We start from the raw sequence: 26,495 nt of genomic DNA, 5'->3' as shown, positions 1-26,495 counted from the left end.
TTAAGTTGTGTAGGAGCTGCTGATTACCATCCTATACTGAGAGTAGTGCCACTTCTGGATTGAATCTGCCACTGGTTTCTCCTGGCCAGGAAGCAGTTTAAGGGAGCTTCCTTATAAACAAATGAGCTCTGGTGACAATGATGAGCAGAAGCCAGAGCCACTCAGGTGAGAGTGGAGTCTACTGGGGGCATTTTACCCTGAAGCTCTCTGTCACTGAGAAACAGGTTTTTAATGTACTAATCTATGGCCAGAAGTGTATTCCCATAGCAATGTCTGGTATGCCAGCAGTGACCCTAATTCATTGGGTCAAGATCAGAGCAAGTAGGGCATAGCACCTTCCTCCATCTTTCTCCAACAAACTTGCATAGTCCATACAGAAACTTCATCAGCCTTATGAACAGCTGTATAAACATTTAAGGCAGCCTTCTGATGTCCCTACTACAATTCATTTCATCCCTGACCATTGTCAATGGTGGGGCCAATAGGAGTTGGAGTCCACAACATCTGTAGGATACAATATTGGGAAAGGGTGAACTCAAGGGGGGGGGGGGGGGAAGCTGGAATCTGGAGCCTGTCAAGCAGTATCTGAAGAACTGAGGTGAACACCAGATACCCCTAGTACTTTTGTTGTTTCTTCACATCTCTGATTATCTTGTTTGTCATGTTGCTGGCAGATACCAGACTATTTGATCTCTCCATATACAGCTTTGTAACACAGATGCAGTTCTCCGTTATCACAGCACTTTGCAGCCAATTTGTATCAGTCACACTGACAGTGGTATCTTAATACTGTGTCCTCCACCATATGCACATTTCTATTTCAATGGATATGCACCGCTTTAATAGTCAGTGCATTGAACTTTTTAAAAAACACTGTGCATTAAGCACTGTTAAATGTTGCTATATATACTGTGATTTATTTGAATTCAGGTATACAAAAGATGTGTGTCCAAGAAAATATCACTGTCTATAATTGCCAGGAGCAGATACAAAGAAACAATTTGTCAATTAATTTGCTAAATTTCCTTAATTAGGAAACGCACACCTTAGAAGCAATTAGGACACCCAGATGTAGAGAACTAGAATGCAGCTGCCCTCCAATAAGTATTAAATACCTGTCTCAGCAAAAACTGAAATAAAATACTGGAGTTAAATATAATGGGTAATCTCTACTAGAGCAACTGATTCATTGGGTCTACTCTAATTGGGTCTGCCAATTGACCAATGAACCAGTCTTTCTAACCCTTTTCCTGATCCCAAAATAGCACTTTTTGTTTGCCTCACTTAACCACTGACCTCAGGACTCTGAGCTCTAAGCTCTCCAGGTCTAGATACTAGTCTACCATTATCTCTGCCTTAACTTTTTGTTCTGTGCCATCACTTAATGGTGATCTTATTAATTAGTTACTTCCAAGATGCTGTAATTAGCAGTGCTACTCAGGTCTTGCAAATGACAGGCTGTTCTTTTACTGAGTGGATCCATCTCATACTGTGTCTTCCTTTTATTCTACTGCTTTCCACTTGTTGAAGTACTGTTGTCTTTTCCAGTCCGTCTTGTCTTCTCATGACATGTCTGGAGTATGATAACTCAGTTTGATCAAGTTAGTTTCTAGGTAGAGTTTGGGTTTGAGTTGCTCTAAAACCCACTATTTATCTTTCATGGATAACTATAACTATATTTATTACTGAAAGATTTATTCCTAAATATAACTATAACAGCTCTTTAAATAGCTCAGTGGTTTAAGTATCTGGTTGTGGAGCCAGAAGTTGGGAGTTTGATTCTCCATTGTGTCTTCTGTGAGTAGAGTCAGTATGTGTGATGATGGGCAAGCTGCACAATCCCAGGGCACCTCCTCAAAGAAGGGGATGATAAAGCACTTCTGTGTATTTTTTTTACCTGGAAAACTCAGGAAAGGGTCGCCATAAGTCAGTATGATGATAATGATGAGGATAGCTATAACTATAACAACTATAATTATAACTAAATGACCATAGTAGCAAAAGACAACCTCGGCAGAAGATTTTTCACTAATGGCAACGACATTCTAAACTAATTCTTCTTAGCACTGTGCAAAAGAAGGCAATGGTAAACAATTTCTGAATAAATTATACATCGAAAACCCAACAATGAAAGAATCTAAAATTACCCAAACCTGCTCCCTCCGACACAAAGAAATTCTATATTTTGGACATTCAGTATTGGTAGCTACAGGACAGATTAAATGGCTTTCCAGAGTACCATCCATAGATGTGGCCCACCAGCCAATGTATGAGTGGTGTCAGGCTGAAGAAGGCCTGCATAGGGGTTTGTAGCATTCTCTTCTCAGTGATGGAAGTACTGTACTGTCAGATAGCTTAAGAAATATGCATGGTTCCAGTACTCTTTTCCAGTCTCTCCCACTTTCCTCCTCACAAGCACATAATGGGTGTTGGAGTCTTCATTCACCCATGTTTAACTGAAAATACCTTTGAGAATTTAATTTCCTGATCAAAGACCCCCTGGCTGGGGGAATTCCTAGCGAATTCTGGGGGTTGAATTCCACAAATTACAACAGCCCTGTGCCTAATGATCATTATAGAAATTTACAGCACAAGCTTAAGCTTTAAAATCAGTGAGAAACACAGGGCTTAATACAGTTGTATTTTGAGATGGGTACCAGAATTCTTGCTGCTTGCTTCCACTCCTAGAACAAAATAAATTTCTGTCACTTCTATAGCCATATGGTACTCAGTCTCTTCATTCAGTCAAGTCCTCTCTAGGGAAATAAATTAGTTCACATAAGTCAGATTGTTGATGATACCATTAATGAAACATTTAATATAATGTTTTCCCCAATTTGGTATGTCTATCTACAGTAGTTTTCAATATATAGTAAAATGATGAGATCTACAGTATAGAAGTAATTTCTTATCTATATGCCATCCTTTACATACTTGTGTTACATAACAGCACTGATGTTACCTGTCTGTCATGGGTTTGGAGGGAAAGTTCCATCCTATGGGGAGTGGAAGGCGGGACATCAGGAGGAGGGGCTGTACTGTATAAATATGTGATGCCTGTGTGGTGAAGAGGAGATGCTGAGACAGACTGTGAGACACTGGGTTGGGACGAAGCAGCAGCTGGGGAAGAAGAAGCTGTTGTGGGAGTCTGGGTGTCTGACAGGGTACTACTGTGTGTCAGAGTACCAACCTGATAAGTTCAGGTGTCTGTGGGTTAGCCAGAACTGATGGGTTCAGGGTCTGTGCTTTAAGTTAAAGGTTCTAGGTGAACCAAACTGTATGCTTGTGTGTGTGAGAATAAGCCACGTTACTTTATTTTATTCACCTGATTGTTTTATTTACCCTGTTTGTATTTAAAATAAACCTTATTCTTTTGTTGTTTAAAAATCCATCCCTGGTCTGTGTGACTTATTATAGGGAATGGTTGGTGGCAGCTTAGTAACTGTGTGATAGATCCCAGTAGGTCTGGGTTTGTCACATTGATTGGTGTCCAGCGTGTGGGATACGACTGGTCCAGTTGTCCAGCGGTCCAGCAAAGCCTTGGCAAGTGTGCCCAGAGCAAGGGGGGTCTAGTCAGGGACAGTCTGAGGCTCGTAGGTAATCTTCTAGGTGTACCTCACGGGGAGGTGCACTAGTAGAAGAACGTGCCAACTGGGGAGACTTAGATTAAGGTGCTCTGAGGCAGCCTGATTTTGGCGGGAAAACGCTGAGGCAAAACTGCGTAGCAACAGCGAGCTAGCTTGCCAGCTGAGAGGCCCAGCAGAGGGGGGTAGGCTCTGACTCGATACTGTTGCAAATTTAGTGCTGAAGAACAGCAGCAATCTCTAGGAGAGCTGGTTCTGAGGCAAGAAGGAAAAAAGTGGTCGTTTTATTTTGAGGCTTGACTTTTTAAAGCAGCCTGTTCTGAGGGGGGATTATGCCCTTGACTCGAAGTCAAGTAACAGACATGGGTGAAGTGAAAGACCCCCAGATTGACCAAGGTTCTGAGGATGAATTTGGCTCAGTGCAAGGTGACAGCACAGGAGAGCAGGACCCAGAACTCAGAAAATTACTCCTAGCCCAACAGCATGAACTGAGGGTGAGGGAAATGGAGGAAAGGGAAAGAGAGAAACAGCGGCAATTTGAAATAGAGAGAGAGAGAGAGAAAATTGCTCTGGAGAAAGAAAGAATGGCGTTTGAATTAAGAAAACTGGAAATGATGAACCAGAACAATAATAATAATAGGGATTCTGAGGGAGGCCAACTGTCTAAGGCTGACCTGAAGAAATTCCCTGTGTACCACAAGGGAGATTGTCCTGAGGTGTTCTTTTCCTTAGTGGAAAGAGCGTTTGTGGACTTCTCAGTGAGGGAAACTGAGAAGATGACCATCATGCGTTCTTTAATCAGTGGTAGCCTGGCTGAGGTTTATGCCGAGATGCCTGAGGAACGGATGAAAGATTTTGCAGAGTTTAAAAAACTGGTGTTCGCAAGACATGGGATAAATGCAGAGCAGCTGAGACAAAGGTTCAGGTCCCTCACCAAGAAGCCAGAACAGACTTTTACCCAAGTGGGGGCCCAATTGGTGAGGCTGCTTGAGAAATGGCTGTCGCAGGAGGGAACAGAGACCTATGAACAGCTTAAAGACTTGATAGCCCTGGAACAGTTCTATTCAGTCCTGCATGGGGAATTGAAATTCCAGGTGAGGGAAAGGAAACCGAAATCTGTGGCAGCAGCCGCAGAGATCGCGGATTTTATCTCCCAAATAAGAAAGCCCTTGGGTGAGGGGAAATCTGTAGGTAAACCCAAAGAAACCTACAGCAAGTACTCTCAGGGACCAGGGAAAAGCCAGCAAGGGGGAGGGGCCCATGGTGAAGGGAAGCCCTCAGGCATGAAACCAAGCCCTCAGAATTTGGAGGGAAAACCCAAACAAGAGGAGAGAGAATCAAAATACACCAGAAAATGCTATTTCTGTCAGGGAAAGGGTCATCTAATCTCAGAGTGTGAGAAATTAAAGCAGCTAAAAGGAATGGTGCCTCAGAATTCTAGTGGGACCAAGCCAAAAGCTGTGTTCTGTGTCCAGAAAGAGCAAGGCTCAGTGTCACAGAGGGAGCCTGTTGCCATAGCTACTCAGTCTGGAACAGCTACCTCTGCTGATCAGGCTGAGGAAAATGGTCCTCTGGTGGAGGTAAAGCGCTGCTTGCTGATAAAAACAGATTCTCAGTTGTTTGAGACAGCAGGGGTGGACGTAGGAATACTTGACCGTCAGTATAGGGGGCTGCGGGACACTTGTTCCCAGGTAACCCTGTGCCATCCAGATATCATCCCTAGGGAGTTTATAATCCCAAATGAGAGCATGAAGGTGGCAGGGATTGAGGGGCAGGTAATCTCTCTGCCAGTAGCTGAGGTACCTGTCAACTTTCAAGGCTGGAGGGGAGCTTGGCGCCTAGCAATTTCATCGACTCTGCCAGCAGCCGTGCTCGTGGGAAATGACCTGGCTGAACATGTGAAACGGGTGCTAGTGATTACACGCTCACAAGCCACCACAGGGACAGTTCAGGGGGGTAATGATGAGCCAGAGACGGAAGCAGAGGGGAGTTCAGAAGCTGGGGTGGAAACCTTAACCACAGACAGCAGATTTGGACAGGAGCAAAAGGCAGACGCCACTCTCCAAAAGTGTTTTGAACAGGTGACTGACGCCCAGCTAACACCTGAAACCCCAGTGAGATTTCTGGAGGAAAAGGGGATTTTATATAGAGAAACCCTGAGGAATATCTCAGAGGGGGGAGATGGGATCAGAAGTCAGCTGGTGGTACCTGAAAAGTATCGCCCCATGATCTTACAAAGGGGTCACTCTGACATGTTTGCTGCACACTTAGGGGTGAAAGAGCCCCTTGATTTGATCAAACAAAATTGGGAGCAGATCACCCAGGATGACCCACAAGACGTTGTGACATACATAGACACCTTGATGAATGACCTAAGGAGAAATCTAGAGCTGGCAGCAGAAAACCTGCAAGCTCAGAAGGTCAGACAGAAAACATGGTATGACCACAAAGCTAGAGAGAGGCACTTTGACCCAGGGGAGGAAGTGCTTTGGCTTAGGCCCTGCAGAGAGAATAAACTGCAGCTCAAATGGGCAGGACCATATAGGGTCATTTCCAAGATGTCAGACCTGAACTACCTAATAGAGCAGGAGGAGAACCAAGCAAGGAGGGTGGTTCATGTGAATGCCCTAAAACCCTACTACAGAGGGGAACAGAGGGTTCTATTTGCTATAAAAGCAGCTGAGAGTGAGGAAGCTGAATTACCCTTCTGGGAGGGTAGAGGGGAAGTAAAATACAACCCAGAGGAGGTAAAGATCAGTCCTGCACTCACCCAAGACCAGCAGCAAGAACTAAAAATGCTGCTTAGTAAATATCAACAGGTGTTTTCCAACAAGCCGGGGATAGTGAAGGGAGTGATGCATCGGATCCACACAGGAGATGCACCCCCGCAGGCAGTATCCCCATACCGAGTAACGGGACCCTATAGGGACAAGGTGCGGAAGGAGCTGGACGAAATGCTGAGGGAGAACATAATCGTCCCCTCTTCTAGTCCTTGGTCCTCTCCGATAGTCCTTGTGGACAAGCCTGATGGGAGCATTAGGTTTTGTGTTGATTACAGGAAATTAAACCGTGTAACCACTCCTGATGCCTACCCAATGCCCAGGCTAGACAACCTGATTGAAACCATAGGGGGTTGTCGGTTCATCTCATCATTGGACCTGGTAAAGGGATATTGGCAATTAAGAATTGATCCCAGGGATCAAGAAAAAACTGCCTTTTGCAGCCCTTTTGGTCTCTATGAATTTCGAGTCCTGAGCTTTGGTCTCAGAAATGCACCAGCCACATTCCAAAGGCTGATGGACCAGACCTTGGCAGGGCTCAGTGACTTTACAGTGGCCTACATTGATGACATAGGGATCTTCAGTAATACCTGGGAAGATCACCTGATACACCTGGAGTTAGTGCTGCAGAGGTTAAGTGCAGCAGGGCTAACAGTAAAGGCCAGCAAGTGTCAGCTGGGTAGCCCAGAAATAAAATACTTAGGTCACATGGTAGGGGGAGGAATGATAAAACCCCTGGAGGCCAAAATAGAAGCTGTTCGAGATTGGCCTAGACCCACCACCAAGAGAAAAGTCAAATCATTTCTTGGGTTGGTGGGCTACTACAGAAAGTTCATCCCGAGGTTTAGCGAGATTGCGGCTCCGCTGACCGATCTGACGAGGAAGAAGGCTGATGACCGCATCCCGTGGACCAGCGACTGTGAGGCGGCGTTCCAGAGGTTGAAGGAGGCGTTAATCAACTATCCTGTCCTGCGTGCTCCAGACTTCGACCGGGAGTTTATCATCTACACCGACGCGTCTAACAGCGGGGTAGGAGCAGTTCTGTGCCAGGAGGATGAGAATGGTGACCAGCATCCAGTGTCCTACCTGAGTAGGAAACTTCAAAAAGGTGAGAGACATTTGGCAACCGTGGAGAAGGAGTGTTTGGCCATAGTCTACGCGATCCAGAAGGCCAAGCCTTACATCTGGGGAAGACATTTTATTCTGTGTACTGACCATTCACCATTGCAATGGTTAAAGACGATGAAAACCCACAATAGCAAACTTATGAGGTGGGCTTTGAACTTACAGGACTATGACTTTGAAGTGAAGGTGGTCAGAGGGTCAGTGAACTGTGTTGCTGACGCCTTATCAAGAAGACCTGAAAACTGAAGACGGCGAAAGAACATGGACTATATGTATATAATGGTGAACAAAAAGTTAAAATGTACCTGTGTTTTGAATTTGGGTTTGTATGAATAAAGGTAAATTAATGTAATGTATATGGTAAAATGTTTAAATGCATATTTGCTATGGTTAACTTGGAGTGTAAGTATATGTAAGTATTATATGGTATGTATAAATGTTGTTGTGTATTTTATGCAGGTTGTTTTTTGGTGAAAAGCACTTTTAGCTTTCCCCCTACAAAACAACTTTTAAAGAGGGGAGGTGTTACATAACAGCACTGATGTTACCTGTCTGTCATGGGTTTGGAGGGAAAGTTCCATCCTATGGGGAGTGGAAGGCGGGACATCAGGAGGAGGGGCTGTACTGTATAAATATGTGATGCCTGTGTGGTGAAGAGGAGATGCTGAGACAGACTGTGAGACACTGGGTTGGGACGAAGCAGCAGCTGGGGAAGAAGTAGCTGTTGTGGGAGTCTGGGTGTCTGACAGGGTACTACTGTGTGTCAGAGTACCAACCTGATAAGTTCAGGTGTCTGTGGGTTAGCCAGAACTGATGGGTTCAGGGTCTGTGCTTTAAGTTAAAGGTTCTAGGTGAACCAAACTGTATGCTTGTGTGTGTGAGAATAAGCCACGTTACTTTATTTTATTCACCTGATTGTTTTATTTACCCTGTTTGTATTTAAAATAAACCTTATTCTTTTGTTGTTTAAAAATCCATCCCTGGTCTGTGTGACTTATTATAGGGAATGGTTGGTGGCAGCTTAGTAACTGTGTGATAGATCCCAGTAGGTCTGGGTTTGTCACAACTTGTAAGTCTTACACCTGATTAAAATTAAAGATAATTTCTGCCAGAAGCTGAGATTTATGCAAGAACAATACAAAGGCTCTTAGAAAACTAATGCTAGTGAGGGAACAAATTCTAAATTCACCAGACTCTCAGATTTTTGTCCTTTAAATATCAGCTGTTAAAAGAACCAAAACCAACTCATGCACCATATCTCTTGTTTAATAGATAAGTGTATCTTCTTTTAAATCCAGAACTTCTATTAACAATTAAAATGGCTAAAATCAATTTCTCCTGGTGATTCACTCATCATGCATACCCTACAAGCTATAAAGGGCAAGATTAGATGCATTTTCTAGAGCTTTATATAAAAATTATGCTATTCTCTCCACAGTCCTTGTTTTTTTCCACTCCATTACAGTAGGTAATATTCAACAAAACACATTAAAGTAGGTAATACTCAACAAAACACATTAACAGCAGCTCATATTTCTTGTCATTTATAGGCATTATAATAATCTTTGCTGTCCTTTCGAACTGAAGATTCTATAAAGGTTACCCTCTCATATTACTGACTAGTTTATAAAAGACAAAACATGCTCATGTGGCCTGTTTGTCTGTTTTTAATCAGTCTTCTTGGGTTGGTGAGCATGTTCCTGACTGTGGGACCAGGAAGGGGGACTTTCAAAATTATTCTTACAGTATTTGTACTTCTATTGTTAACTAAAGACCACATAATTATCAACATCTAATACTATTCAGCTTTCTAGCTATCTGCATATGATTCATATACATTCCTACAAAAGGAACAGCAAACTGATGTTGTTCTAATGTACTTCTTGTCTGTTGCATACATCAACATTGGGATCCCTCAAAAGGTTGCATGTACAGTATATGGATGGGTGGGAGAGTATAGATGGTGCTTCTAGTCAGTAGGCAACCTATGTTTCTTATTCTGCAAGTTCAGTTCTAAATGTAGGTGAGAGTAAGGGATGATCAAATACTGGATGATACTGCTGAGCTGTTCACAGAAAGGTAGGAAAAGCCCATCTTACCACCCCTCTGAAACCATCCACCATTCATTCCAGTTGGCATGGATACATTCAATTTGTAATACAGTATTAGACTAGAGGGAGGGAGGCGTTACTGAGTTACACCTTCCACAACTTGAATCCTACTGTGTAAAAGCAATCACACATGCAGAGGAGGCATTGTTTTTGGCTGTTGTCTGTAAGCCCAGTTGTTCTGTGGTACTGGCCAAATGTCAATGGCATTTTCACAACTGCTCCTATGCTATACAATCTTTTGCAACCAGATTTCTGATCACAGAAGCTGTTGGGATCTCACATTTCCATCCATTTTTCTTAGACCTTCCTCATTCTGGTCAGTGAGACATGATGCTCTGTTACTGTCATGCAGAACGTCAGGATCAACAGCATCTTGAGTTACTTGAAAAAGCCCCATTTTCTGTGTTACTTGACAGGTGTCTCCACTGATATGATTTTGCCCACTTAAACTGGTCTTCACTTTTTCAACCATTCTTAAACATGTTTTAGCTTTCACTTTCTCAAGGACCTCATCAAACAGAATCAGGAGATCTTTTGTGAAGTCTTTACTAAGTTCTAAGGAATTCAGGGCTTTTGCATAGACACAGACATCTACAATTTCCCCACAAGAAGCCACAACTCTGCAACATCTAAAGGGCAACATGTTGTCCATTCCTATATTATGGTTGCACAACCAACTTGCTAAACCACAGTAAGAATACAATACTAAACATGTTTTGCTATCTATTGTCAGATCCAAAGGTCTTGTGCTTTTTTAAAAAAGAAAATAAAGCACTTGGACTGGTGATACACAACACACTTGTCACTTGTTCATTTAGTGTTGTCTGAAGAATACAGTACACTCCAAAAAAAAAAAAAACACCACTAGCTTCCTTGTGGGACGTGGTGGCGCTGTGGGCTAAACCGCAGAAGCCTGTGCTGCAGGGTCAGAAGACCAAGCAGTCGTAAGATCGAATCCACGCGACGGAGTGAGCGCCCGTTGCTTGTCCCAGCTCCCGCCAACCTAGCGGTTCGAAAGCATGCAAATGCGAGTAGATAAATAGGTACCATCTCGGTGGGAAGGTAAACAGCGTTCCGTGTCTAAATCACACTGGCCATGTGACCACGGAAAGATTGTCTTCAGACAAACGCTGGCTCTATGGCTTGAAGAGCGGGATGAGCGCCGCCCCCTAGAGTCGGACACGACTGGACAAAAATTGTCAAGGGGAACCTTTACCTTTACCTTTACCTAGCTTCCTTTGGGATTTCCCATAAATAAACTAAGGGGGTGGGGAAGGAGGGAGGGAGAAGTACAAACACTGGAATGCACTTTGCGCAGTAGGTGCTGGAGAAGTGCTAGGAACCTAAAATTAATAATACAGTACCAGAAATGAAGTGTACCACAATCTATGGAAAACCGAGTTACAAAGAATCATTTTGTATGTTTTTATATTTAAAAAAAACCCAAACTAATAGAATAGGAAGAAAAAGCCAGTAACAATAATATTTTTCTGTCCATCCTGTCATAAGATGGCTTGCTGAACAATGTTGTTTAGTGGTTAGTGTGGGATTTCCCAGATCTAGGTTCAAGTCTTCACTGAGCAATGGAGCAACCATGGATGACTGACTCTCTCTCTCTCTCTCTCTCTCTCTCTCTGACCAATGTCAAAGAGATCTCATGAGAATAAAGGAGAGAGCGGAGACAGCTAGGTATGCCAGTTTGAACTCAGGGGAGGAAAGGTGGGATAGAAATGTAGCTAATATAAATCTACATCATTTGTTACAACTGTGCAAGACTCTAGCTTGCTTCAGATATTTTGCATGTGTAAAACTCCTGTAAACCTGGGGAAAGGGGTAGTAGGACACTGCAGTTGCTCTGCTATCCACACTGCCACCAGGATTTCACCCAGTGTTTGCTTTTATTTTGTTTTATTTTAGCTGCTGCTGAGAAACATTTCAGGTATATGTTACATCCTTAGTGGAAATGATGGCATTATAAATTTAAAAATGTAATGCAGGAAACATAGGTACATATCCATCCATGCCTGTGACTGATTCCTATTATCTTTTGAAATAAAAACTAAAAATTCTTTAGAACGGCAGCATATAAATATGTTTAAATAATTAATTAATTAATTAATTAAAACAAAAATGCTTAAAATTGTGGGAATAAAAATATTCATCTATGTTTGATGAACACAAATATGGCCCATCATAGCCTTGTGTGTACCTCCACAGCTATCTTGCAGATCAAATTTCTGCGTAGTCAGTCTTGGGATAATCCATTTGGCTAAATGTCTAGCAAGAAAAAGAACCAAGATCAGAAGCTTAACATGATTCAGCAGTGTGATGTGGCTACAAGAAAGGAAAATGCAATTTTAGGCTACATTAACAGAAGCATAGTTTCCTAATCTCACAAAGTGTTAGTTCCCCTCTATTCAGTACTGGTTAGGCCTCACTTTGAGTCCAGTTCTGGACACCACACTTCAAAAAGGATGCTGATAAACAAGTTCAGAGGAGGGCAACAAGGATGTTCAGGGGGCTGGAAACCAAGCCTTATGAGGAAAGACTGAAAAAAATGGGCATGTTTAGACTTGAGAAAAGAAGAAAGAGGGGTAATACGATAATACTTTTCAAATACTTGTAAGGCTGTTATACTGTACACAGGAGGGGCAGGATCTGTTCTTGATCAGCCCAGAGTGCAGGACATGCAACAATGGGCTCAAGTTACAGGAAACCAGATTTCAGCTGAATATCGGGGGGGGGGAACTTCCTAATTGTTAAATCAGTAGGACATTGGCACCAATTACCTCAAGAGATGGTGAGCACTCCCACACTGGAGGCATTCAAACTTAGACAACCATCTGTTGATTTGTATACCTGCATGAAGCAGGGGGTTGGACTTGATGGCCTTATAGGCCCCTTCCATCTTCACTATTCTAAGATTCTATGACTTCTTAACCCTCCCAAACCAGTCATGTTAGCACACTGTGGAAAACAAGCAAGAAAATAATGCATTTCAATGTGTAATTTGACTTTTTACAGTCTCTTTATGACCTGCTGACAGAACTGTGGCACCTGCCAACTTTACATCACATACATTTCAAATCACTTAATTAAAATAGACAGACAGACAGACCTTTACTTTATTGGGCATTTTAATTCTCATCCAGAATGACTTTCTTTATTTTCCAATTCCTTCTTTCAAGCTTCCTATTTCACCATTAAGGATTTTCACACTGGGTAATAGCAAATGAATTTAGTAAAGTCTTTGTACTTCAATTGCCGGCTATAAACCAAATGGAATACTATTAACTGTTAAACACAGTATTATTGTTGGAGATTTAAATTTTGGAAACATATTTACCATGCAGGAAATTTAAAACACACAATAAGCTGTGCAATATAGCAGCATTCTGTGACACTATTTTAAATATTTAAAATGGATGAATTTACCTGCTTAATCAGAGCTGGGTGTATAGAACGTGAGGGGAGGAGCGTCTATATTCTGTTGCATAACCAGCAGATACTAGTGTTTTCCAGCTATACATTCTCTCCCAGCTACCACTGAAAATTTTCCTCTCCTAAAGATCGTTAAAGGATGTGAAAGGTCTGACTGCACTTCCATGCAGATAGGAGTAAGCCTTACATCTACCACCTGACCATTCATTGTGCTAAGTGAAAATGATAGGAGCCGGAGTTAAATAACATTTGGAAGGCAACACATTTTGCACACTTGCTGTAGGGCTACAATCCCTGACCTTGATCTGGGAACTGGATTTCAGTATATTTTTCTCCTTTTAAATCCTGCTTTTCAAGCTCAAGGCCTTCATACAGCAGCTCAGGACACAAATAACCCAACAAAATATGATGAAACGATCAATAATAGAAAGAAAATATAATAAACTAACACATCCTTAACCCAAAAGCATCCAAATGAAAGCAGAGGGCCAGAATAGGAGCACTTAAAACCTTAAACAGCAAGAGAACCAAAGGTTTGCTGAAAAATTTAAGGTATGCAAACACTGATGGGATATAGGCAAAAAGCAAACTAATACAAGATTATGGAATTGGAAATTTCATAGATGGAGTAACAGCTCAGAAAAACTGCTGCTGCACTTTGCCACAAATAGTAGTACCCCCTCAGCAGGATACCCTGGAATGCCAGAAAGACAAACAAGTGGGTCCTAGAACAAATCTACACTGAACTACCTCTGGAGACAAAAATGATGATGTACTTTGGGCACATCTTGAGAAGGCAGGATTCTCTGGAAAAGACAATAATGCTAGGAAAGGTTGAAGGCAGGAGGAAAAGAAGATCAAATAAGAGATGGATCAACACTCTAAAGGAAACTACAAGCTTGAGTTTACAAGAGCTGAGCAGGACATTTTGAAAATCATTCAATCATAGGGTTGCCGTAAATCAGAGGTGACTTGATGGCATGTAATATCAACACAAACGCTATGCCAGCTGGGCAGACATTTCACACTTATTTTCAAGGACTTTATCCTTCTGATTTACCATCAGCGTTTGGTGGAATATCAGTTCATGGCAGTTGTGAGAAACTGCCAAAGTTGTCCACCCCTGCCATAGAGAAACAAATTGATCCTAATACATGTTTCCCATTTCCTTATTATAAAGGAGTAAAAGACTGATAGAAAGAGAATATATTTGATCGGTAACAACACTACCAATAACTAAACTTTCAGTTTTCTGCATCACCAAAAGCCTTCTGCTGGAAGTGGTGCCCAAGATAAAATTCTTGTGATGAAAGAAAGCAACTTTGCAGACATCCATGTGTTTTCTACATTGCTCTACGGAAGCAGTACAGTAGTACTATGCTTAGTAGACAGAGAGCCAAGAGTGAACAGATGGAATTTCTACAATTGCAGCATGTGAAAATCTGCTGTCACTGTGGACAACCATGCTAGCCCATTGCCTGTATCCACACACACCCCCATCACTACAGCTTGGTCTCCTTACATAAATACCCGTATTTTTCGCTCCATAAGACGCACCTTTCCATAAGACGCACCAATTTTTTAGGAGAAGAAAACAGGAAAATATAATCTGTTTTCTTCGCTCCATAAGACGCACAGACTTTCCACCCCCCTGTTTTGTGGGAAAAAAGTGCGTCTTATGGTGCGAAAAATACGGTATATCTGGCAGGTAGGGTTATACTTACTGTATACTTACTACAGTAGCAGGTGCATGCCAGCTTAAAATATCTAGAGTGGGAATCACACAAACATAGCAATGTGCTCATCAGGTCTTTGCCGTAGGCTCCCAAGCCATTAGGCATCGCACAGAAGAGGATAAAATATACTTGTCGGTATACAACTTTACATGGTGAGATACAGATTTGACCATAAATACTACAACCAGTACTTTAGTATTTAGTACTGTAGGTACTAACTCATAAAAAAGACTAACCTATGTGCTTTCTCAGTCTGCTGTGTAGGTGCTAATTGTTGATGAACAACTTCCAGGTCCCTCTTCTCACTTCTTTCTATGGGACCACCACTATGTGTCCCCACATATCCAAATTTACCCCTACACCATTGCTAGCGCCTGTTGGGGAAGACACATGGCCACCCTCCTTTAACACCATGACACAACATAAACTCACATTTTAATCATTTTATTTGGTCTTAGTAGAGTCCTCTTGCCAATCTATGGATGGTGATTTAACATCTTAGAGCAAATGTTCAAATACTGGTGAGAAAAGGCAAGTTAATATGCTTTAAAAATAGCTTGTCAGACACAAATTGCTTCATTCTTTGGCTTCCTTTGAATGCAGACTTTAAGGACTCTCAGGTACTTTAACACTGAGTAATTATTTTAGTCACGTGTAAAACTTTGCTGAAAACTTTTACCTTTGTGTTTTGCTCCTATTCTTTACTAGATTTCTGTCCTCTCAATGACTCACTTGATACGCCTTACCATTGTTGCCAGCCTTTATCTTTAGCCTCAATTTTGATACTGGGAAAGCATAGGAGTAAGGCTGGCTTTACATAAACACATGAAAGCTACTGAAAATGTTGTGATTGCTTGTTTTGTATATAGCAACTTGCCAGCAGAGCACAATGCCAGCAATGCAATTTTCTCACAACTGTGGCTTTAACAACAAATTTCACTTAGCACACAATAAATTTATGAGATGCCTCCTAACCTTTCCATATACAGTTCTCTCAAAGGTAAATTTTAAAAATAACTTTACAGTTTTTTATTTTTACAGGATTTTCACTTTATCTTATTCTTTTAGAACCAGTAACACAAATGCTGACTAGCTGTATTCACAATTTTGTATTGAGTTTCAGAAGTTTAATGTCATAATACAGCCAACAACTTTGTTGTGAAAAGTGACATGACAAACATTGCTAATATTCGGAGTGCAGAGGTCTTTAAAAGTGTGTTTCCTTGATGAGAAGTATAAATACTGAAGAATCTTGTGACACTTTAAAGAACAACTGGTTTTATTTGTTGTATCCTTTTATGGACAGTGGCTCACATTTTCAGATGCACAGCATGTAGCTCTAGTAAGCAGATATATAAAAATCTTTGTCTATGTCCATTACAGCTTGGACAGAGAATGAGGCATTCTGTTTATCAGCTCACCCACATAGATTGAATCTGTACTACTCTTCAAATGTTTTATGATCAATTCTCTGAACATTTTTTTCTGCTTGTAATGTTTGCTGTCCAATTCTCCACTCCCCTCAATCCTGAACCAACTGTAGAGATTGGTGAATAGTGCTCTTCTCTCCCTTTGAGCTTAGACCACTGGTTCTCAACTTTGGGTCCCTAAATGTTCTTGGGCTGCAACTCCCAGAAACCCTTGCCAGCATAGCTAGTGATGAAGGCTCCTGAGAGTTGCAGTTGAGGAACATCTGGGGAAACAAGTTGGGAACCACTGCTTAGACATTATTTGTGTTCATCTATTCATTCACTCTCTGATAGTTAGTTAGGCATCCTTCAGTCTCGAAAGACTATGGTGTCGTGCTCTGCATGGAGGACTTGGAACAGCGTCTGGTGTGGCTGAAGAGGCCAATTCGAGAGTGGCAATCTCTTCCACACTGAAGACAAATCCAATCTGTCCCCTGTCCAGCTCCCTGGTTTTGCTGATTTTGTGACTTCCTCTTTGCCTCGGCCTGCTGGACAAGGGTCTCTTCAAATTGGGAGAGGCCGTGAAGCACTGCCTGCCTCCAGGCTGAACATATTTATCACTTACCAATGACTCACAATTGCTATCACTAAGATTTGGCCCTGTCACCCTTCAAAGACTGTTAATAACCCTCACCCATAAGATGACCCCTAGGCTGGACCTGCATGGACAGACATTTTAATGTAACATTCATGTGTGAAATGAAATCCTATTTAGGTATTTTGCAAAGGAGTTCAACACCTGAGGTAAGAAGAGCGCTAAACCCAACCGCTTCTGCCTTAGCTTTGGGTCTGCACCATATTCACCTTCTGCATCTGTGCTTCTTCATTCCTATTGCTACATTTGCTGTGGATAGTTACCTCCTTCCTGGATATATAGGTTTATTTTTTCACATAATATTTTATACCATCTGTTTGCTTTTATGTATTTCATAAATAATTATGTCTACATTGTTGTGTGTTGTTGATACTTTCCATTTTATTGCTTTTAGCCAATGTAACACAATTTAGACAAGGCAGCATATATTAAATAAATAAATAAATAAATAAATAAATAAATAAATAAATAAATAAATAAATAAATAAATAAATAAATAAATAAATAAATATTGAGCCTACAGGCCAGGCATATATGAAATTTGGTCCTTAAAAAAACTTTTGAGGCATCCTCTCTAGTATTTCGCCCCCCCCCCCCCGGCTGTTTTATGAATTTTAACCTACCATATGGAATAGCTGCTTTGGAGCAAAAAATAATGCAAAACCTTCCTGGAAGCGTGGGATTAGGTACCCATATGCTTTTGATATTTATATTTAAATCTTCTTGAAGCTAAGAAACTCATTCAGATCCACACAGATTTAAATAAACACATCCAGATGACAAATATTAGAAGCAGATTCTCAATATAAATTTTTAAGGATCTTTCTTCTGCTTATACAGTGGTGCCTCGCACAACAGGCACCTCGTAGAGCGATGAATTCGCTCTACAAGGCCGTTGCGATCGCAAAAGGTGCCTGCATAGGGCGAAAATCGCAGAGCGAAGGGCGGTAAGCGGTTCGCTTACCGACCTTCGCTTTGTGACCCGCCGATCAGCTGTTCGGCAGCTACAAAATGGCCGCCGGAAGCCCCAAAATGGCCACGCACAGCGTTTTGCGCCCTCGTAAAGCGAGGGGAGGGCGCGTAAATGGCTGCCGGCCATCCTGAAGCATCGTTGAACGGTGAGTATTCGGCCCAATTGGAATGCATTAAACCATGTTTAATGCGTTCCAATGGGTTTTTACGTTCCGTTCAACGATGCTTTCACACAGCGAGGGTTAATCCGGAACGGATTAACCTCGCTGTGCGAGGCACCACTGTAATTGGAATTTAAAAAGTAGAAGCACTACCTAATAATGAGAATTCTTCATGAGATCATTTCCTCATTAACCCAGTATCATATTTCCTAAATTCAATGAAGTCTAGATACTTGTAGCTGCATATGCAAGTATCATCATTCCTACGTACAATTAAATCTACATTAATGTAGGCGGCGCATGCTCACATATCAGACACCTTTTCCTTCTTCATCCTCTTTCCTGCCACTTTCCTCCCAAAAGAGATGGGCAAAGTGTGGACCTCCAGATGTTGTTGGGTCACAAGTCCCAGAAGTCCTCATTACTGGCTGTGATATCAACAAATTAAGAGTCTTTGAAGTTTAATTCTTTGGACATTGGAGATAAATGTCAGTAGTTCCCTGGGTCCCAACCAATGATATGATTTGACAACCAGAGTGATGATGTAGCAGAAACAGTGTTGGTCTTAGATAATGGAGATCATGGAGCACCACAATTAAAAAGCATCAATTCTTCGACGGTCAGCTTTCTTTATGGTCCAGCTCTCACTTCCGTACATCACTACAGGAAAAACCATAGCTTTGACTATTTGGACTTTTGTCAGCAAGGTGATGTCTCTGCTTTTTAAGATGCTGTCTAGGTTTGTCATCACTTTCCTCCCAAGAAGCAGGCATCTTTTAATTTCGGGGCTGCTGTCACCATCTGCAGTGATCATGGAGCCCAAGAAAGTGAAATCTGTTACTGCCTCCATCTCTTCCGTTCTATTTGCCAGGAGGTGATGGGACCAGTGGCCATCATTTTAGTTTTTATGATGCTCAGCTTCAGAACATTTTTTGCACTCTCCTCTTTCACCCTCATTAAGAGGTTCCTTAATTCCTCCTCAGTTTCTGCCATCAGCCTGGTATCATCTGCATATCGGAGGTTACTGTTGTTGATATTTCTTCCGGCAATCTTAATTTCATTTTGGGATTCCTCCAGTCCGGCCTTTTGCATGATGTACAGTGGGGTCTTGACTTGCGAATGGCCCGAGGTACGAACTTTTTGAGTTACGTACTTCTCCCTCCACAAAAATCCATTTTGACTTGCGGACAGAGAATTGAGGTACGTACCAAAAAATAAAAAATAAAAAGTGGGAAAGCACCCGGAGCCGGGTGGCGGCGACACGGCGAGAGGCAGAGAGAGGCGGAGAGGCGGCGGTGCTGCTCCTGCTCTGGGATTGGGGCGCCTCGGGGCATTCCAGCCGCCAGAATTCCAGCCCGGCCAGGGCCTCCGCCTGTCCTGGGTGGGCTCCGCTGAGCCGAGCTCTGGCGGCGGCAGCAAAAGGCAGCGGCAAGGATAGCGGAGGAGGCTCCAATCACCCCGGTGAGCCCGCGTGGGAGGGTGGGAGCAAGTTCGGGGGGGTGGCACTGGTGCTGGGAGGGCTCCACGCCAGGGAACTAGGCGGGCGCGGGCAGCGGGTGATGGGAACAGGGGCTGGGGAAGGAGAGCGAGGAGGGCCGGGATCCGGCTGGGGCTGGAAATGGGGGCTGGGCAGGGAGGGAGGGAGCGCTGCGGGGGCCGCGGGGAGCCTCGATGGCCGGGGAAGGAGAGCGAGGAGGGCCAGGATCTGGCTGGGGCTGGAAATGGGGGCCGGGCGGGGAGGGAGGGAGCGCTGCGGGGGCCGCGGGGAGCCTCGATGGCCGGGGAAGGAGAGCGAGGAGGGCCGGGATCTGGCTGGGGCTGGAAACGGGGGCCGGGCGGGGAGGGAGGGAGCGCCGCAGGGGCCGCGTGGAGCCTCGATGGCCGGGCACCGTGTGCTGCTGCTGCTCCCATCTCCACCCGGCCCATTCCCCCGGAGCTGGGAGGAAATGGCCGGGCTGCCTGTTTTGCCTTCCTGGGATTACAAAATATCCCCCTCTAGTGGCAGAAGGCGGAATAGCAGCTTCCCATTACTTTCTATGGACGGTACAGAGCAGATACGGATTACAATGGTTTTCAATGCATTCCTATGGAAATGCAGATTTTGACCTGCGAACTTTTTGACCTGCGAACCGCCTTCCAGTATGGATTAAGTTCGCAAGTCAAGACCCCACTGTATTCTGCATATAATTTAAATAAGCAGGGAGACAATACAGTATACAGCCTTGTCGTACTCCTTTCCCAATTTTGAACCAATGAGTTGTTCCATATCCAGTTCTAACTGTTGCTTCCTGTCCCACATATAGGTTTCTCAGGAGATAGATAAGGTGGTCAGGCAGTCCCATTTCTTTAAGGACTTGCCATAGTTTGCTGTGGTCCACACAGTCAAAGGCTTTTGCATAGTCAATGAAGCAGAAGTAGATGTTTTTCTGGAACTCTCTGGCTTTCTCCATAATCCAGGTCCTTAGGTGGACATAAATAGAAATCAGGAAGAATACAATGTGAAAAATAAGAACTATTTTTGCTAGCTACTGAGAAACTGTTGGAGTCACATTTAGCAGTGTTAACATGGGCCTTTTTAATATTTTTTGTTGTTGCTGTCGTAAATATCTGTATATTCAGGGCAGCAGCTGAGATGCACAAGAGTTCTGAAGTGTGTGTTGTCCAACTGACTTCACTTCTAAACACAGCAGATTAAAAAAATAAAAAAAGTAAACACTGTGTATTATGTCAGCTCATAGCCCAACTGGCAGTCAGACAAAGTAGCGTGGCGTGGAGATCAAAGCAATAAGCTCCCCCCCACACACATTTTGGGTTTTCCACCCACAACAAAGTTGTTGACTTAGCAGTTCTACCGCTTCATCTGTATTTAATGAAAAGATGATCACATCTGATTTCAGAAGCTAAGCAGGCTTGGGCCTTGTTAGTAATTAAATGGGAGATCACCAGGCATTTCCAAGTAAAGGCAGGGAAGGATCCTGCCAGAAATTCATTAAAGCCACTGTCAATCAGAGTTCTTTGTACAGGACTAAATGAACGAAAGGCCTAAGTCTGTGTAAAACAGCTATGTTCTTCTGTAAAACAAGAGATGACACCTCAGTCCCAAACCTCCAGATAAGCTCACTCAGAAATCCTCCTATAAGCAATCTCAATGTATGTTCAAACCTACAAATGTATATATAAACCCAGTATAATAGAAAGCCCTACTTTTGTAACACCACGAATTCTCATGGTGAAACCAGCAGGAAAATAACCTCTAATGAACTTTAATAATTGCATTCAGAAATATCTCAGTCCTTTAAAACAATAGAAAAATTCAAAATATTTATCTATGATGAAGGACATGATTTAAATTATCCTTAAAAATCATTGCATATACCTATAACTCAAGCAAGGTATAACAGTTGGAAGTCCCACATCTTATTCCCTGTATGCAAGTGTATTTGACTTGGTTTTGACTTTTTATAATAACTGTGTGCCATTAAGTTGATTCTGATTTGTGATGAGCCTTTTCAGGGTTTTCTAGGTAGAGAGTACTCAGAAGTAGTTTACCATTCTCTTCTACCGGGGGGGGGGCATCCTGGGACTGTGCATCTTGCCCATGGCCACTAAGTCTGGCTCTTCTGGGATACACAGTAGGGAAGTGAACTCCCAACCTCTGGCTCCACAGGCAGTTACTTAACTCACTGAGCTATTCAGCTAACTTTCACTACTTACCCCTCCAATTATACAGTCCAGAGCAATCAACCAAAATGGCTGAAATCCTGTTGCATGGCTTTTTTTTTCCTTTACCAGAGTATTGCACAGTCTAAAATTCTGGATGTATATAAAATGTAAGTACAATTTTAAAAATGTAAATGTAAATGTTAGAGTATTTTAGTGGGTTACTTCAATAGCATTATCTCAGTCATTTGCTAGAGCATTTGTACACATGGTGGGACATATATTGTACACACATTAAGTGCTGCATTGATTGAATTTCCCCACAGTCAAAGAAAATGTGTCCATTATCCAATTAGCCCCATTTTACTTGATTATTCTTTGATCTTCCAACTTCACTTCAAAGTCTATTAATTGGTTTCCAGATGTTCTAGCTAGAGTCTTGTCTTGGTGGGAGACACTCTTCAGTATTTATCTATTCGGCAAGGTGTGTAGTTTTTCTTTTCCATAGGTTTATCTCAGCCTCTTATGGTTTGATATTTAGAGCTTGAGATGTGCGCAGAAAACGTCTTCAGTTTTAGCTATCATCTGGGGGGGGGGGTGTCCATGAAATCGATGGGTTTGGTGCTGTATTATCTTATTTCCTTCATTACTTGCTAACACCTCTCAACATACTTCTGGAGGGGAAATGCCAGCCGAATAATAAACGTTTTCAATTGAGCTAGGTTTTAAGCAGGTAGTAGTAATCTTGCATCATTCATTAAAAGTGACATCCACAGTCAAACGTAGTTTGACATTGGGGCGGTGGTACAGTGGACCCTCGACTTACAGATGGCTCGACTTACAGACTTTTCGAGTTACAGACTTCTCTGGCTGCAAAATTTAGATTCGACTTGCAGCCAGAGAATCGACCTGCTGACCAGAAAAAAACCAAAATGGAACAAAAATAGAATAAAAACTGCCAGTTGTGGGATTAATCTGTTTTCAATGCATTGTAGGTCAATGGAGATTCGACCTACAGACTTTTCGACTTGCAGCCACCGTTCCAATACGGATTAATTCCTTAAGTAGAGGGTCCACTGTAATTAGAATCGTAAGGTCAAAGGGCTATCCACAAAGCACTTTCGTTGGCACATTACACTATTAGACCGGAAACTGTGTACAAAACCCAGCAAAGCTGGTCCTGCATAACTTTATTTTAAACAGCAAACTGAATTTCAGCAATTAAGTGTACAGTCCACAGTTCACACATCCAATTACTTTGCTGGTTTTTTATATTTTCTCTATAAACCTTAAATCATTGTCCTCAGTTAGGTGTAAAGTCTGTGTGATTTTTATTGACCGTGTGCAACAAAGTTGCTTTGAGGGAAAGGCCAGCCTCTTATTTGATGTCTATATAAAATATTCCTGTACGCACTTAACTTTTAACCACTTTTAGGGAGCAATCCCAAAGCTAGCCAAAAAATAACTGAGAAGCCACAGGAAGCTTTGTGAATTCTGCTCCACTGGTGACATATTAGAGTGTCCCCTGTATGTCCACATAAAGTTTTATGGCTGTAGATGTCTAGCTAATGATTGGGGGGGGGGGGATAAGACATGAGAGGCTTCTGAGGGCAGTGGAGAAATACTAAAATCACATGCCTTCTTCTTCCCCCGACACACTGCCCAAAATGTGGCGGGGGGACCCTGTCCCAGTCCCCCACTCCAAGCACAATCAGTTATTTTGCATTTTGCAATCCTGTACCTCTGAAGCAATAGCAGGAGGTGCTTCTATGCAAACATTTTAGGTTTGTGCTGTTACATTTTTAATAGTTAATCGAATGCCATAATTCAGGTGTGTGTGTGTTTATTTTAAATAATTTATTATTCTAATAATTTTGAATGCCAAGATTAGCATACTTCTTCAGTGTGATGGAAACGTTTTTTAATAAAAAGGTCAAAGGTAGTATCTTAATTGTTTTTAACCTATTGGTAGGAAAATTGTATGTTGACACATCATCCTGAAATGTTCCAGTGTAATCAGAATATGCCATGCGTGGAATAGAGCAGAACACAGTACGTAATAATACAGCCATCCACACTTGATTGAAGCAGGATCTTTTTTCTTTTCTTTTAGAAGGTAAGCATTTTAAATATATACCTATTATATGTAAAAAGAAGTAGCTCCTTGCTACATTGTAATATTAATCTCACAGGATTGTAAGTCCCTGAAAATGCCTAATGCCATTACTGCATAATATTGTCAAATATATATTGAAAAGAAAAATCCATTTTATTTTATTCCACTAGAGGGTGGTGTCTTTAAAGCAGGGTTTTATCAGTGAATGTGTATAGTAAATCCTTTTTTTTTTACTTCAGATTTGACCTGTTGATCACAAAATCATTATATGCTTTTATTTCCTTTATTCTTTTTAAATGTAAACATTGTATACAAAATTATTAAGATGCAGATTGTTGTTTGAAGAACACCTTTGTAAACCCACCCATTTTTGTATATTCTCAGACTATGGCAGCCTGGAAGAACAGGAGTTGGGGGGGGGGAGAGAGAGAGAGGGTGGGAGGAAAAGAAAGAAAGAAAGAAAGAAAGAAAGAAAGAAAGAAAGAAAGAAAGAAAGAAGGAAAGAAAGAAAGAGTGCTGATTTGCTCTATTGCTTTATATCAACCCAAAGCCACAAAACTCAACAAAACAGGTACCCAAATATGGGAAAGAAACCTCTTCTTTTCCGGGTATGGTTGTATATTTACTTTCCAATTACACTGGTGATCTTTGGCTTTTTGTTTAGTGATTCCAAGTTTTAGATTGGAAGTAATTGGAAATGTTGGGAATTGGGGTTAATGGACCCCCCCCCCATGTATGTTACAAGGCACAATGTTTAAAAGAGGAAAAATATAGGAAAGTTAAATGTATGATGAATCAATAAACTGGAACAAGCAATGGTGCGATCTGAGAAGGAATTTAACTAGTTCTGATTGCTTACTTTGATTACTGTTCCACCTCTTGCACATCCCACACATTAAACATGCTTGACTGGTTCAGAGGGAAGGAAGAGCACATCCCTGTCCCTGCCCTGTATTGGAAAGAATGCCAAGAAGCACAGAAAGGGTCACTCCATCTATTTGTACTCTAAGCAGCAATGTCATCTAACAGACAGGTTGTCTCAACCAACCAGGCTGGCGCAGCTGCCAGTGCTATATTTTGGCACTCCGAAGCTATTGGCTCCTCTCTGGGGAGTGGAGGGTGTTCAGTTATTAATGACCGCTGAGCAGGCAGCACCATGTCAGTGTGACAACTGATCGGGTGAACGATGCACCACTAACCACCATGGAAACAAGGAGAAAGAAGAAGAAAAGCTAGCAAGCATCGCTTCCCCCCCCCCCGCTCTTTCGCTCTAGCTCTCTCTTTCTCTCTCTCTCTCTCGTCCTCTCTTCCCCCTCCTTCACTGGATTGTGAGCTTCCGACAGCCAGCAACAGAGCTCTGGAAAAAGTAAAAGATCGTAGCCTGCTGCACAGAGATTCCCTCATATTACAGGATATATCAAGACAACCGTAAGGTGCACTATCTGTGCATGCATCAGCTTAGCTCACTAGCATTAGCATCACTATGTGGTTACCTGCACGAAGGAATCCAAATATGCAGGAGCATTCCAGGACTGAAACTATTCTTGCAGGGTAAGTGCCTTATTTATTTATGTTCAGTTGTGTTTCTCTGCTGTTTACTGTTTGTGCATTTCCTCTCCCTTTCTTTCTTTTTTAACTTTGAACGTTCATCAACCCTTGTTCCTCTTCCCTTTATTTTACTGTTTGGGAACAGAAATACAAAGGAACCCTTGTATGCTTTGAACCACATGTTACCTCCTCCAAATCCTCAATAATCTATTGCGGGGAGGGAGGCAAGAGGGACTCTCAGATGGATGCTTTATGAAGCTAAAAGCACAGCAAAAGGTTTGAATGATCAGATGCTCGCTGCCTTCCAAGCAAAAATGGGAAGGCACACTTAGTCATTGCGTTTGGAAACCAATTACATGCAATGCTGGACAATCTTTTTAACCCCCTTCCAATAGCTGGATTACAGCGAATGCCGTTGTATGTCACACTGGGACCTAAAAGCTACCAAGCACGAAGGCTGGATGAGAATATCACAAACAGTTATTGAATTTCTGCCAGACTACATTTTAAGGAGTGTAGAAATTGCTCCCCTACACACACAGAGAGAGAGCGACACACACAGAGAGAGACACACACACAGACACACACACATACACACAAGGTACAAAGGATATCATTAATCAAAAGACTTTTAATTTTCTGTGGTAATTAAAATGATCACAGCATGATACCTCAAAGTGCATTTTCCAAGGAAGGAATCAGTGGCTTTAGATCACTCACTGTATATTTTCACTTCTCTTCTCAGGAAAGCTCAGCATGGTTTGCTTTAAAGTTGCGGGGGGTGGGGTGGGGTTGGTTTTGCCCAGCACTGTCATTTGGATGGAAAACCCAAAACAGGTGCAGTAAAATTAAAAAGAAAGCCTATAAACTTGGTAATAGAGGAAAGATTTGCCAGGCTGGGTTGAGGGGTGGGGGTGGGGCTGGGGGTAGAAAGAGAACATAATGTACCGAGTGTAAGCAACACCTCCTTACACTCCTTCATGTTAAACAGTGTCTTCCAAGTCCAACAGCAGATATGTACTGAGCAGTCTCACATTCAAAGGAGAAAGGTTAAAAGATCTAAATTCACAACCAGGGAATAAAAGAATAGGAATAGCCATGGAATACTAAAATAAGTGGGAAGGATTGGAAATGAAAATGTTTCCATATGGGCGATCTACAGTTTGTGGTAAGAAACGGAGGAGTCACATGCCACCC

At 42.2% G+C, this 26,495-nt stretch overlaps 2 protein-coding genes across 6 annotated transcripts in view; one reads left to right on the top strand and one right to left on the bottom strand.

Annotated features, from left to right (window-relative positions):
* The window catches only part of IMMP2L (inner mitochondrial membrane peptidase subunit 2), a 659,819-nt gene that overhangs the window by 324,830 nt on the left and 308,494 nt on the right, over positions 1–26,495 (bottom strand). The window lies entirely within an intron of this gene.
* LRRN3 (leucine rich repeat neuronal 3) overlaps positions 19,916–26,495 on the top strand; it is a 63,683-nt gene continuing 57,103 nt past the window's right edge. The window contains exon 1 of the mRNA XM_020805473.3: positions 19,916–25,301. The gene's annotated coding sequence lies outside the window, so the exon portion shown is untranslated. The remainder of the gene's footprint in view (positions 25,302–26,495) is intronic.

The sequence above is a fragment of the Pogona vitticeps genome, chromosome 5 (assembly GCF_051106095.1).
Source record: "Pogona vitticeps strain Pit_001003342236 chromosome 5, PviZW2.1, whole genome shotgun sequence".
NCBI lineage: Eukaryota > Metazoa > Chordata > Lepidosauria > Squamata > Agamidae > Pogona > Pogona vitticeps.
This window is presented reverse-complemented; position numbering and strand designations above follow the sequence as displayed.